This window comes from Durio zibethinus, chromosome 10 (assembly GCF_047325235.1).
Source record: "Durio zibethinus cultivar Kanyao isolate XHJ-2024 chromosome 10, ASM4732523v1, whole genome shotgun sequence".
In the NCBI taxonomy this organism is placed as follows: domain Eukaryota; kingdom Viridiplantae; phylum Streptophyta; class Magnoliopsida; order Malvales; family Malvaceae; genus Durio; species Durio zibethinus.
Window position 1 is genome coordinate 4,857,279 of NC_143171.1, and position 13,262 is coordinate 4,870,540.

The window sequence follows — 13,262 nt, forward strand, 5'->3', positions numbered from 1 at the left end:
TTCTTTGATTCGATATCCCTTCTAGCAACGGAAGTGAATTACAAGGTTATATGTGGGAAAAAAAATTTTACAGTGGCTGTAAGTAGGAAAGTCACAAATCACATGGGGTATATGTGAAATTTTCCGAAAAAGATATGCTTAAACTAGAGGAATTTATCTATGAAATAGAGTTCGATGGTACCGAAATCAATTGGCAATTGGCAGTAAGCATTACACGCTTCTGATCTCTTGCCTTTACAAGGGAGCCTAAGATTGATCACTCAATTCCCTGTGTCTGTTTAGAGGGGGTATCAAACTGTGCCGAGCAGATAAAGTAAAACCCCGACAAACAAGGTAAATTATAAATGCAAGATATGCGCCTGTTAATGCACACACTACACTTGTGAATACTACACCAGTGACTTCGGAGAAGAAGAAATCAAGTAAAAGATACCCATTGATCACTATCACCAGCGCAGCCACAAGCCATGCAACCGTCTGCAAAAGAGAGGGGAAAAGTTTAAGAAGGGGGAAAATGTAACTGCATAAACAAAAACAGCAGCATAAAATTCTAAGATGGAAGCCAAAAGTGCAGCATCATTTTCCTTCTTAAAGGAAGTGAGACAAATTCTTGATTTGATAGGATCTACAAGCAGTAAAGGCAAGTAAAATGCTCATTGATCCACATAGCTTGAATGCTGATATGGCAATCATCTCAGTGAATTTCCTTTCCTATGTTTCCCTAATTCCTTTAGGACGGCAGAAGAGGCAAAGAACCAAAACTATTCCAAATCTTACACATGAACTCAAGGGAAGCTTTAAACTAGGGAAAATATTGGTAAACCAATGTGGGGATGAAGATCTTGATCACCAAACATGTGGAACTTAGAAACTAGCATATATAGATAGTTTGAACAATGAAACAGTACAGGCACCTGGTTGATAACTAAGTATAGAAAAAGAGTTTAAGATATATCTATAGCATCAAGAAGCCCAGGATAACAGTTGACATTAGCAGAAAATGTACTGAATCTAGAACTCTCAAGAGGCATTTTTTACGCAAATAATAGTTGTACTCGCTCCCTGCTAAAAAGGAAGGTAAGGAAATTCTTCCAACTGCTATCATGTCACCACACCATTATCAATGAACTGATTTCACATTTTATTGATTAAAAAGCAATGAGCTGTTCTGAAATAAGAGCTGATTATGATCTCTAGATCAGCAAGACAAACAGCCACTGATCAAAGTTTGCCAATAGAATAGTATAGCTCATGCTGCAGTCAATGCAAGTACACGGGCATTGCAACATCACTCATGGAAGAACGTGTACAAATGCATTCAATTCAAATTATTCATGGCAAAAATAGAATTTTATATGGGAAGGAAATTTTAGGCACCAGCTAGAGAAGTACACTAGAACTATATTAGGCAAGACAAGTCAGCAAGGCACAACACATGGAAATTAGCAGCATACCTTAAGCACAAGGCCAATTTTGAAGGTACCCATGATTTGCTCCTTGGATACCAGAAAAAGAAGTGGGATAAGAGCAAAAGGGATCTGAATCGACTGAAGCACATTAAGCCATTCATTTAACACATCTAGCGCTGCTTCAGAAGTATCAAAAACAAGAGCAACTATAATAGTAGGAATAATTGCACAACTCCTTGTGATTAATGCTCTTAGCCATTTTTTCAACCTCAGGTTCAGGAAACCTCCCATGATGAACTGCCCAGCATAAGTGCCAGTAATTGTGCTACTTTGTCCAGCTGCTAACAGCCCAATAGCCCAGATATATAAAATCGGGAATAACCCACCTCCATATTTTTCTTGAAGATACTGCCCTGCATTCACAAGACCAATACTACTGGCTATTTCTGTATTGTAAAATGCCTTGGCAAAGACAGTTGTAACAAACAGATTGATTAAAAATGAAATTATAAGTGCAGCAGCCGACTCTATTGAGTAATAATTGAGAGCTTCTTGCACCCGGCCTTTCTTGCTGTAATCAATTTCTCTTGATTGCACGAGAGCAGAGTGCAAGAATACATTGTGAGGCATGATAATGCAGCCCACAACTCCCACAGCCTCCTTGATGGTTTTGGAGCTGAGTTTTGGAATCAAAACACCTGCGAATATAAAACCATATGAGAATCAGTCAACTGCAATACGATATGAAATTTATTAACATATAGAGAGGACAAGTAAAAGAAAGGTAGCCAAAAAATTTTGCTACAGCCTACAATGGAGGGGAGTTACTCACCAAGAAGAAGTTCGGTGCCACTGGGTTTTGTTTCACCGAACATCCAAGCAAATGAGACAGCCATAGTTGCAATAAGGACTGCAAAAAATGCTTCCAGCTTCCTCACTCCATAGTTTTCAAGAAACAAGAAGATAAAACTGTAACAAGGCAAAGAAAAGGAAGAACCAGGTAAGCATACCGCACTATCTGACGTTCTGGCGAGCTACTTCAAAAATATAAGAAAATAAATGGATATAAATAGAATTTGACAGAACTACAACATTAAAAAAAGCCTTCTTTTACAATTTTCTTCAGATAAGTTCAGTTTTTCATTATCCATAAAAGCTTGAAATTTTATATCCAGGCCAAACTAAAAAAAAAACAATTAACTGGGATTTATCTGAGTCAAATAATCATGCAAGGCCTACAGGCTACAGCTTGACCAATGGTTAATTAGTACTAGCTTCTTTAATATTTTAAGGAGAAAAACACTGACTCAACCAAGCACCCTTTTAAATAAACTAAAAACCTTGAAAATTCAGTGATGCAAACAAAATCCCACAAAAATACTACTAACAAAAATGAAAATAGAAAAAGAATTCATCAAAATCAACAAGAATACTGACCAATCGCAAGCTGTAATAACAACACCAGCCCACAAAGGCAAAGCACCGTTACTCAAAATCTTAATAGCAATAGCACTTCCAATAACTTCCTGTATGTCAGCTCCTATTAAAGCCAACTCCGTCATAACCCATAAAACCATCCTAGCCCAAGTCGGATACTCTTCTCTACACAGCTCAGCCAAGTGTTTCCCCGTCGCCACACCCAGCCTAGCCGCCAACAGCTGAACCAACAACCCCATAGCCGTAGCCCACATCAACAGCCACAACAAAGAGTAGCCGGCTATAGCTCCGGCTTGAAGATCCCCTTCTAAATTTCCAGGATCCAAAAACGCTATTGACATTAAAAAACCGGGTCCCGTGAAAAGCCAAAGCTTTTTCCAGGAAAAAGGTGGCACACCCAGTGAGCCTTCATCGTCCGGTTCATTGATTCCGACAATGTGGACTTTTTCACCGGACTCGTAAGCTACATCCTGGTCCGAGTCATGGTCGGATAGTAACGGAACCTCGTTGTCTTCTGGTGACATATTCGGGTTTGGGTAGCGTCCAGAGGAGTTTTGCTTTTGCATTTGGTTTTAGGCTTTTAGCAACGAAGGAAAGGAAAGGTGCTTGGCTTGAAGAAACGAAAAGTATTAGACTTTCCAACTCTCTTGTTCCTGGCTTTTTTCCTTTCTGGCGTTTTCATTTTTTATACGGTAATATTGTATCTATTTGTTGGTCAATATGTATTTTGACCCCTAAATTATATAACTTTTGACGATTTGGTACCAAAAAACTAAAAAAAAAAATTATGGGTTTTTTTTCACATGAGATATCAAAGAGTTCTGGAAAATTGTATGGATTGCTGGATTTTGGATCTTCAATTGTTTTCATATTTATTTAGTTTTAATGGAAATTGAAATTTAGTTAATTAATTTTAAAACTTGATTTCATTACTTATATATTTTTTTTAATTTTTAATTCGACATGATATGTGAATTCATTCAACATAATTTATCTCATTCAATTTATTTGGTTTATGTGTGACATGTGATGTTTATTCATAGAGAAAAAAAATACAAATCTTTAAGAGAGTTACGTATTGGTGTAAAATATTAATAGAATTATTGATTATAGTAAAATATTTGACGAAAGATAAATTAAAATATCAAACCGAAAATTTTTTTAAGTATCAAATTATAAAAGTGCTATACTTTAGGGATCAAAATATACATTAACCTTTTATTTTTAGTAATAGTATTTTTATGTAAAAAATGTTAATCAACAAAACAATCTCATAAAGCCATCTAAGCAGTAGCACAAATTTAGATAAATAAGTTTTTTTTTAATCAATAAACCAAACATCAAGAATTTTATGAAAAAATAGGTGGTCACATTGACGTTGTTGATGATTAACAAATTTGTTTATTTAGATTTCTGTCGAATGAAAGATAAAGGAGTATCGTTTATTGTATAGGTATGAATTTTTTTTCAAATTTGTCAAACGTTGCCAAATCTGAACATTTAAGATAAAGTCGATAATTCAACATGTTTTGAAGAGTTTTGATTCGATCCGATCTTATGAGATTAATTTTTTTTTTTAAATTTAAGTTTTGAGGTCGGATCGATTTTGAGTTTTAGATAAATTTGATCCGATCTGATATTATATAAAAAATTTATTTTTTAATTAATTATTTAATTTTTTATTTATATATATATAATTATATAATAATATTTTTAAATATTTAAATTTAAAAAATAATATTTTATTAATTTTAGATCGAATCAGATCGAATACGATTTATATAGTATCAAATCGAAATCGAATTTGAATATAAAAAAATAAAAAAAATTAGATAAAATTAAATTTAAATTTAATAACATATAAAAAATAAATTATAAGATAAATTTTACTCGTCTCGAACTCGATACGAAGCTACCTTAATTCAAAATGAAAACGCTTCATGTCAAATGGTCTTCCCAATTCAAAAACTAAAGTCAAATCAAAGATTATTAGCCTTTACGTTGGCTTATTGACGATGTTGCTTTTTCTTTTTTCTTTTTGAGAAAATGTTGCTAATACTATTAATAGTATTATTATTAGCCCTTTTACTAGATACATTGAATTATTATTTTGTATTATATTTAATAATATTTTATAATTTTACGGTTTTATTCAGCCGGTGAAACTTAAAAAACTCTTAACATTTAATGTATAGAGTAATAATCGCTATTAATTATCTTTATCAAAATAAATTATTTTGTTGTATTTGTAAGTTACGGCCCCATTGGCCTCATTTATTTAAAGCAAAAACATGAATCGATTCATCCATTGCAAACAGAAGTACACTTATTTTTATGACACAAACAATTAAATCGAGACATTCATTGATCCAATATGCATCGCATGTTTTGGTAATTAGTGGGCATAGATGACTTCAATGCTCTTAGTTTTTGGATAATTTGTACTGCTTCCCCTTAATTGACCTTATTGAATCTTTTCTCTTTAACATAACCAATTGCTTTCAAGGCTCCACCACAGTTTTTATCGTCATCACACGCCACAATCCCAGCCCAAACGGCTTTATTATCTATATCCAATGCACCGTCTAAATTAGTTGTCGATGGCCTTTTTGGATAGAGATAAGTTGATTGATGAATTGGATGATAAGTTGAGTTTATTTAAATTTATAATAAAAAAATATTATAAAAAATATTAAAATTAATTTTTAAAATATGTTTTGACATTAAAATCAATAAAATATTTGAGAAGAAAAAATTAATATTATACTGTAGAATTTGAACATCAATTCCCTTTAATAATAATGTGATAATATGATATATGCTAACTTAATGAGAATAAGAATTGACGTTATTGATTAGGCAGGCAGAGGTAACAAGTTTAATTGAATTTTCGGAGGGTGGACATACATGCACCAACAAATTACTTGTGCTTGCTGAAATTCCTTGAGATAGTTTGCTCACGCAGTTTGTAGTTATCCTAGAACACTTTTTGGATTTTCCATGTTTCTCTCCATTTCCACTTTCCCAAACAGCCCATGCAGCAATTAAAAAAAAAATCGTTGTTTGATCTTCCAAAGCGACCATGCAGCCACTCCAATAATAGAAAAATTAAGCGTGCCAAAACGACGTGGCGTTAATTATAAGGATGGAGGCATTTTAAGGGGGACGGAGAGAAAGAGGAAATGGCGACGAAAGACGAGTCAAAATGTTGTCAAGCATGTAGGTACCACGGGCAAGCCTACGTTGTGGCCGTGGATGGCTTGTGGTAGCACGAGTTTTTGTGTTGCCTTTTGGCAACGTATTTTAATTTTCAATTTCCAGCCTTCCATGTTTACCATTTTCCAGGAATAAGGCATCAAAAAGAAAAACCGCAATGCTTTGACGTGCATGACACGCTCTTTACTTTTCTATAAAACAAAAAATTGTAATTATTTAAATTAAATTTTAATTTGTTGAATATCATATTTTAACAGTAATTAGATGATCTATTTGAGTTAACATCATCTATTTATACCAAATTGTTAAATTTCACTTATGTTTTTATTTATAATTAAATACAAATTGGTGCATATATAAATTTTATATTATAATTAGTTTTTCTATAATTTATAGTTTTTTTTTGTATTTTGAGGATATTATTTATTTTATTAGTGAAAATAAAATGACAAATCTTGGAAAGAGATATCAAGTATTAGTAAATGTGAGCAATGGTTAATTTTAATTTTCAATGTTAATTTTTCTTTCATCAAATTATTTAAATTTCTTATGAAAAAAATCCAATAAAATTATATGGATAAAACTCAAATGATAAATATCTTCGCATAGAAATGATGAATGATGATATAAATAAATTAGTGGGGGCAGGATGTTGTCGCTTCTTTATTAATTCAAGCAAGGACCCACTTGCCTCATCTATTGAGATGGACTGAAAGATAAAGAAAGCTACTTCATGAAACCATCAAAACATCAATGAGCAATAGGTCAAATTAATTATTAACATAGAGATGTTGGAGTTTTGGATGGATTATAATTTCGTATTTTATTTGAATGAAAAGTTAATAATAAATAACACGATGATGCAACAAAAACATTTTTTTGTCATATAAATTTGATAAGTTTAGTAACATTTTATTTTTTGATTAATTGAGTCTATAACATCAAGATTCAAACGTTAATGAATCCATATTTATTTCATTTTTTATGTTTTAATATATATTAATATTAAAATAATATTTATTGATTATTTGAGTTTATAACTATTCAATGATTGTCATTTTATATAAATTCGTAAATCTATAATGAAACATAATAAAAGAATCATCATCAATATTTTTATCCAGATATGATTGATCACTTAGATAAATTTATCATTTTAAATAGCTCATAAACTTGATTAAGGGTATATAGAGAATAAGTTATAGCTTACTAATCAGAATAAGATTCAGAAGTTCGGTTATATATGAGGAAGGTTATAACATTACTACATACCCTATAAAAAAGACAGTATCATTTTTTAAAAATTATCTTAAAGTATTGATTCTAATGGTTTTAAATTTTTATATTGAATATTTGAAATAACTTTTAAAATTTTATATTAATATTGTAGAATTATTAAAAATATTTTATCACCTTAAGAATATTTAAGAATCTAATTTATTTTTTGAAAGTGATTCTATCATCAGAAAAATATTTAATTATTTTTTTATTTCGATTTTTTTAATTAAAAATATATCTAATTCTTCCATAATTTGGGCCATAATTATAAAATACTTTCTCACATAAAAATATCTTAGATAATCATTTATTTGTGATTACTAAAAATTTCATCATTAGAATTTATTTTTATTTTATTTATTTATTTTTTATTTCTAAATTTTTCATCATTTGGGTATATTTAAAAAATTTTTTACAATTTTTGTTTCTATATTTTTCATCATTTGGGTCTATTAAAAAAAAAAACATTTGTTAGTTTCCTAATCTTTGAAAAAAAAAATAACATTACAATTATTTTCGAAGTTTCTTTTAAATTTTTTCACCATTTGAGATAAATTTAAATAAATTTTTCATCTAAAAATTTCTTAAAAAATTTATTATTTAAAGTTTTTAAGATTCTCATCATTTGATAAATTGTCAAAATTTTCAACAAACTTTTTAAGTTATATTTTTATTGTCTATAAAAAAATACAATTATTTTTATTGAAACTTTATATAAATTATTCTATCATTTAGAACAAATTTAAAGAATTTTATTACCTAAAATTTTTTTAAAAATTTATCATTTGAAATTTCTAAAATTTTCAACATTTGATAATTAGTATTTAATTCTAAATTTGTATTAAATTTGTGTTTTTTATTTATTTTTAAAAAATTAAAAATAAATATTAATTATTATTATTGAAATTTTATCTAAAGTCTCTTTCATTTGGAATAAATTTAAAAAATTTTCTCACCTAAAAATTTTATAGAAATTAATCTTTTTACAATTTTTAAAAATTTCATTATTGGATAATTATTATTTATTTTCAAAAAAATTATTAATATTTTATTTTATTATTTTTTTATTTTTTTCTCTAATTTTTTTTAAAATTTATCATGCAAAAATACTTAATAAATAAATAAATAAATAATACTAAAATATGAAACCGATTTAGCTTGACTCGGCATGTGACTTGACTCCCGACACAGAGGATAACTCTAGAGATGCGGCTCAACTGATTAGCAATTCAACTCGGGTTCTTACTATTAAAAATAGGTCGTAGGTCAAAAGCAGGTCAACGTTACAAGTCAAACCTCTAGGCGATAAAACCAGTTGATCTTAGCTCAACTCGGGTTCTTACTACTAAAAGTAGGTCGTGGGTCAAAGTGGGTCAACGTTACAAGTCAAACCTCTAGGCGATAAAACCCGTTGATCTTAGGCTAGATTAAACGTTAAAATGACGTCGTTTGATCAAACGTATAAAAAAGCTAATTTTTTTCTCTTTTCTTCACATTTTCCCTCTCTTTTTCTCTTTCTCCTTTTTTTTTTTCTCTCTCTATAGATCAAGAAGAACTTTGATTAAATATTCACCAAATTTTAGAAACTCTCACCAAAATATAGGTTGAATCACAAAAAGTTCAATGTTTTTTGGAAATTTGATACTAAAAACTAAAAATCTCATCAAAAACTAAAATGTTTGTCGAAAAGTCATCAAAACCTTCAAAGATCGTCAAAAAATTCTACTAAAAACTAAGATTTCTATAAAAGTTTTCCAAAAAAAATCGAAAATCTTTTTTTTTCAACTAAAAATTTTCCTTAAATTTTTGTACTTTCTAACTACTTTTGTATTTTTTTCTTTGATAATTTGTGTCATTTTCATTGAATCCAGGTTCATATTTATAAGTTTTAAATGATAAAAACCCTAAATTAAAAAGGAGTTTTAATTTTTTTTAAATTCTTACTTCAAATTTTATAATTGGACCCAAACTTTACAATCTAAACAAATAATTTTACATAAACTCAATTATTTGAGTTTATTTTATTTTATTTATTTATTCAACAAATTAAATAGTTATAACTTCAAAAAAATTGAGATATCTACAACGATAATTTTTTATTAACATAGAGAAGTTGGAGTTTTGGAAGGATTGTGACATTGGTGAATTATAACCCAAGGGTCGTCGTTTTCCCCAAGGAATCTAGATTCCACGGGCATGGCTTGAAAACTTGACCAAACGTTGCTGAAACATCAAGGGATTGGCTGAGCCGAGGTATGATCAAAGTCTTGAGTTTTGGATTTGTCCAAAATGTCGACATAGTTTTGGTACATACAACGTCAACATATAGTGAAAGTCTCTGAAAGATTCCAACATAAAAGTGGTTTTGTACTGCTATTTACCGTATTTGTGCGGCAACCAAGTAATTGCTTACATTCCATTGGCAACAACGGAATGAATTAATTAACTGGAACTAGAATGTTGGCTCGGCTTCCTTTATTATTTTAAATAATATTATTTTTATTTAAATAATAATTTTTTTGGTCTATTATATATTAATATTAAAATAATCATATTTTATTAACTATAAAAAATAAATACATAAAATTAATCATTTATAAATTATACATAATATAATACATTTTCCAATGTAATTTATATGCATTTACAAGTATTATTTAATTATTAAGTATTCGTCCAATGAAAGGGTTTGTTTTTATATTTTAAAATTAGCTTTAATCTCGTGTAATGCATGGGTGATAGTTTTGTTTTTATTATTAATTATTAAAAAAATAAAATTATGAATTTATAAAAAAAAAAGAAAAATGTATAATTTTAGCCTAAAAAAGAGACCTTATGGGATGAGGAAAAGTTAATTTAAAACTCGAAAAACTCTTATATGTACTGTAAAATATGTCTTTATTTTTCAATATATATTGTAATATTTGTTACTTATTCAGAAATCATGACCTCAATTATTAACTTAATTAGTCTAAGGCTGCAAGATCCTAAGTAATCTAATGGGTTTCAAACATGTTAATTTTTGTTTATAATCAAATGAATGAGTGAAAAAAAAAAAAAAAAAAAAACGAACCAATCATACCATGGGAATTGAAAACGCAATAGAAATTCTAAAAGTTAAGATGATAAGTGGCTGTAGCATTTAAGAGGGGCGGGCTTTGGGCTTTGAGCCTTGGGGTTAGTTTTGCCCATACAAAAGGCTCTGTCCCTTAAAATGGTTTGTATTGGGCCAAGAAGAAACATCCAAATTACCAATTCAACCCTACCCATCTTTCTGAATGACAAACTCGGATTGGAAAGGTTGATGTGAAAAGCAAACCTTGTTCATTACCAGCGTTAGTCTAAAAAGTGAAAAATCCCGGGCCCTAGGTCCCCACATTCCAGCCCGAAGGTCTTCGTTGTCAGGATAAAAATTTTAATTATTAAAATTAAAAATTCAATCGATAAACAACGTCATTGTTGATCTGATTCTCGAAATTCATTTTACACCCTTTATTGAATAGTTGGAGCAGACCTCAAAACTTGGAGAGGTTCCATTCCTCTTAAAGCCTCAATTATAAGTTCATTTTAGAATGGAGCAATAACCAAAACCAAGTCAACCCAACCCAAGGCTGGAAGCATGAAACCATGCAACAATATATTGTAGCAGATGTAGAGTTGCAAAAGCGCTCACTTTTAGACATACTTGGCTAAAGGGTTAAAGGCTAAAGCAAACGAATCCTCACGTTGTGGGCGCCCTTTATATTGCACAATACTGCCATAGTTCCCCCCGTTAGGAAAATGGGGTCCAGTCTCATGCAAGTGGTATCAGAGCCAACCCTAAACCGTTCGATCCACGCCAAGCACCTCGAGGGAGGCAGGCAGGGTGGCCAGCCTCCGTGACGAGGGCGTCACGAGATTGGGTGCAGGAGAATGTCACGGACCTAAGAGGGAGTCCTGAATCCCACATCGAACATAATAGGAAGGTCACTGGGGTATAAAAGGGTTTACACCATCTTCGCCTTGTGAGGCGCCTTTTGTAGGACAAAACCGTGAGGCCAGGGGGGCTAGAGCGGACAATACCTCACAAGGGTGTGAACCGTGGCGGAAGGCTGATCCGGGACACCGGAAGGGTGAATGCCCGGATCCCGGAGCCGCACGGGTTCGGAGCTTAAGTCTCGACCCGTGACAAGTGGTATCAGAGCGAGGGTTATTTTGAGACATCAATACAGAAGCAACCCAGGATAGAAGTAAATTCTGTTTGAGATCATGGAGGGTGAAACAGGTTCCATGATAAAATTGACAGCATCAAATTATTCAATTTGGAAGCCTATGATGGAGGATCATCTATACTGCAAAGATTTGTATGAGCCAGTATTGGGTGATTCGGCTAAACCAGCAGATATGAAAGATGAAAGCTGGAAGAAGCTAGGTAGAAAGACGCTAGCTACAATCAGAAAATGGGTTGATATCAGCGTGTTCCATCATGTAGCGCAGGAATCGGATGCTCACATTGTTTGGAAAAAATTGGCAGCATTGTATGAGAGAAAAACAGGTATGAATAAAGTTATGCTTGTTAAAAAGATTGCAACTTGTAAGTCTAAACATAAATCTAAGTTTAGAGGTAAAGTGAAGTGTTTCCATTGTAGTAAGGCTGGTCATATAAAACGAAATTGTAGAATCTTGAAGCAAGAGCAAAAAGATGAGAAAGGCAAGAGTTCAGATGATGGCAATATTGCAGCAGTGAATTCAGATAGTGATTCAGTTACTTTGATTTTACACATGGTGATTGTAATCATGTTAGTGATCCCGGCATTGAGTGGATAGTTGACACAGGAGCGGCATATCATTGTGTTCCTAAGAGAGAGTTGTTTACAACTTACAAAGCAGGAGACTTTGGTTGTACCAAGATGGAAAATAAGAGTGTGTCGTAGATTGTTGGGATTGGTGATATTGGTGTACAAACTAGTACAGGCTGCATGTTGACTTTAAGGGATGTCAGACACATTCCAGATATGAGAATGAACTTGCTTGCTATTAATGTCCTTGATAAGGAGGGATATGAAAGTCGACAAAAGAATGGACAGTGGAAGCTTCTCAAAGGATCTATGGTAGTTGCAAGGGGAAAACTATGCTGCACAATGTATAAGACATGGATGCAATTGAACGGTAACCAAGTAAATACCGTTGAAAATGATGCTTCAGCAAACTTGTGGCACAGGAGGCTGGCACACATGAGTGAAAAAGGGTTACAGGTTTTGGCAAGGCACTCTCTCATTCCCTTGACCAAAGGTATGTCTCTCGATTCATGTGATTATTGTTTGTTTGGTAAGCATCATAGAGTTTCTTTTCGTAAAAGTTCTCAGAGAAAAGAAAATAGATTGGAATTAATTTATTCTGACGTATGTGGTCCCATTGAGGTTGAGTCATTAGGTGGTAGCAGATATTTTGTTACTTTTATTGATGATGCTTCACGTAAGACTTGGGTGTATATGTTGAAATATAAAAGTCAGGTACTGCAGTATTTTCAAAAATTTCATGCCATGGTTGAAAGGATGACAGGGTTACCCTTGAAGTGTATTCGAACTGATAATGGTGGGGAATACACATCTAAAAGCTTTGAAGAGTATTGCTCAAAGCATGGGATCAGGCATGAGAGGACAGAACCTGGAACACCGCAGCATAATGGTATAGCTGAAAGAATGAATCGCACCATTGTGGAAAAAGTCAGATGTATGTTGAAGATGGCAAAATTACCAAAGCCATTCTGGGGTGAAGCAGTCAACACAGCTTGTTATTTACTTAACAGGTCACCATCAGTTCCTTTGAGCTTTGACATTCCAGAAAGAGTGTGGACAGAAAAAGATGCTTCATACTCTCACTTGAAAATTTTTGGGTGTAAAGCATTCATGCATGTGCCGAAAGAGCAGAGATCAAAGCTTG

General features: G+C 31.8%; 1 pseudogene across 1 annotated transcript; it reads right to left on the minus strand.

Moving 5' to 3' along the window:
• Positions 1 to 135: 135 nt before the first annotated feature.
• LOC111292217 (metal transporter Nramp3.2-like) lies at positions 136 to 3,501 on the minus strand (annotated as a pseudogene). The gene is made up of 4 exons (XR_016345631.1): positions 2,847 to 3,501; positions 2,242 to 2,378; positions 1,455 to 2,107; positions 136 to 477 (listed from the first exon to the last, which is right to left on the minus strand). The product of XR_016345631.1 is annotated as a metal transporter Nramp3.2-like (transcript).
• Positions 3,502 to 13,262: the final 9,761 nt, after the last annotated feature.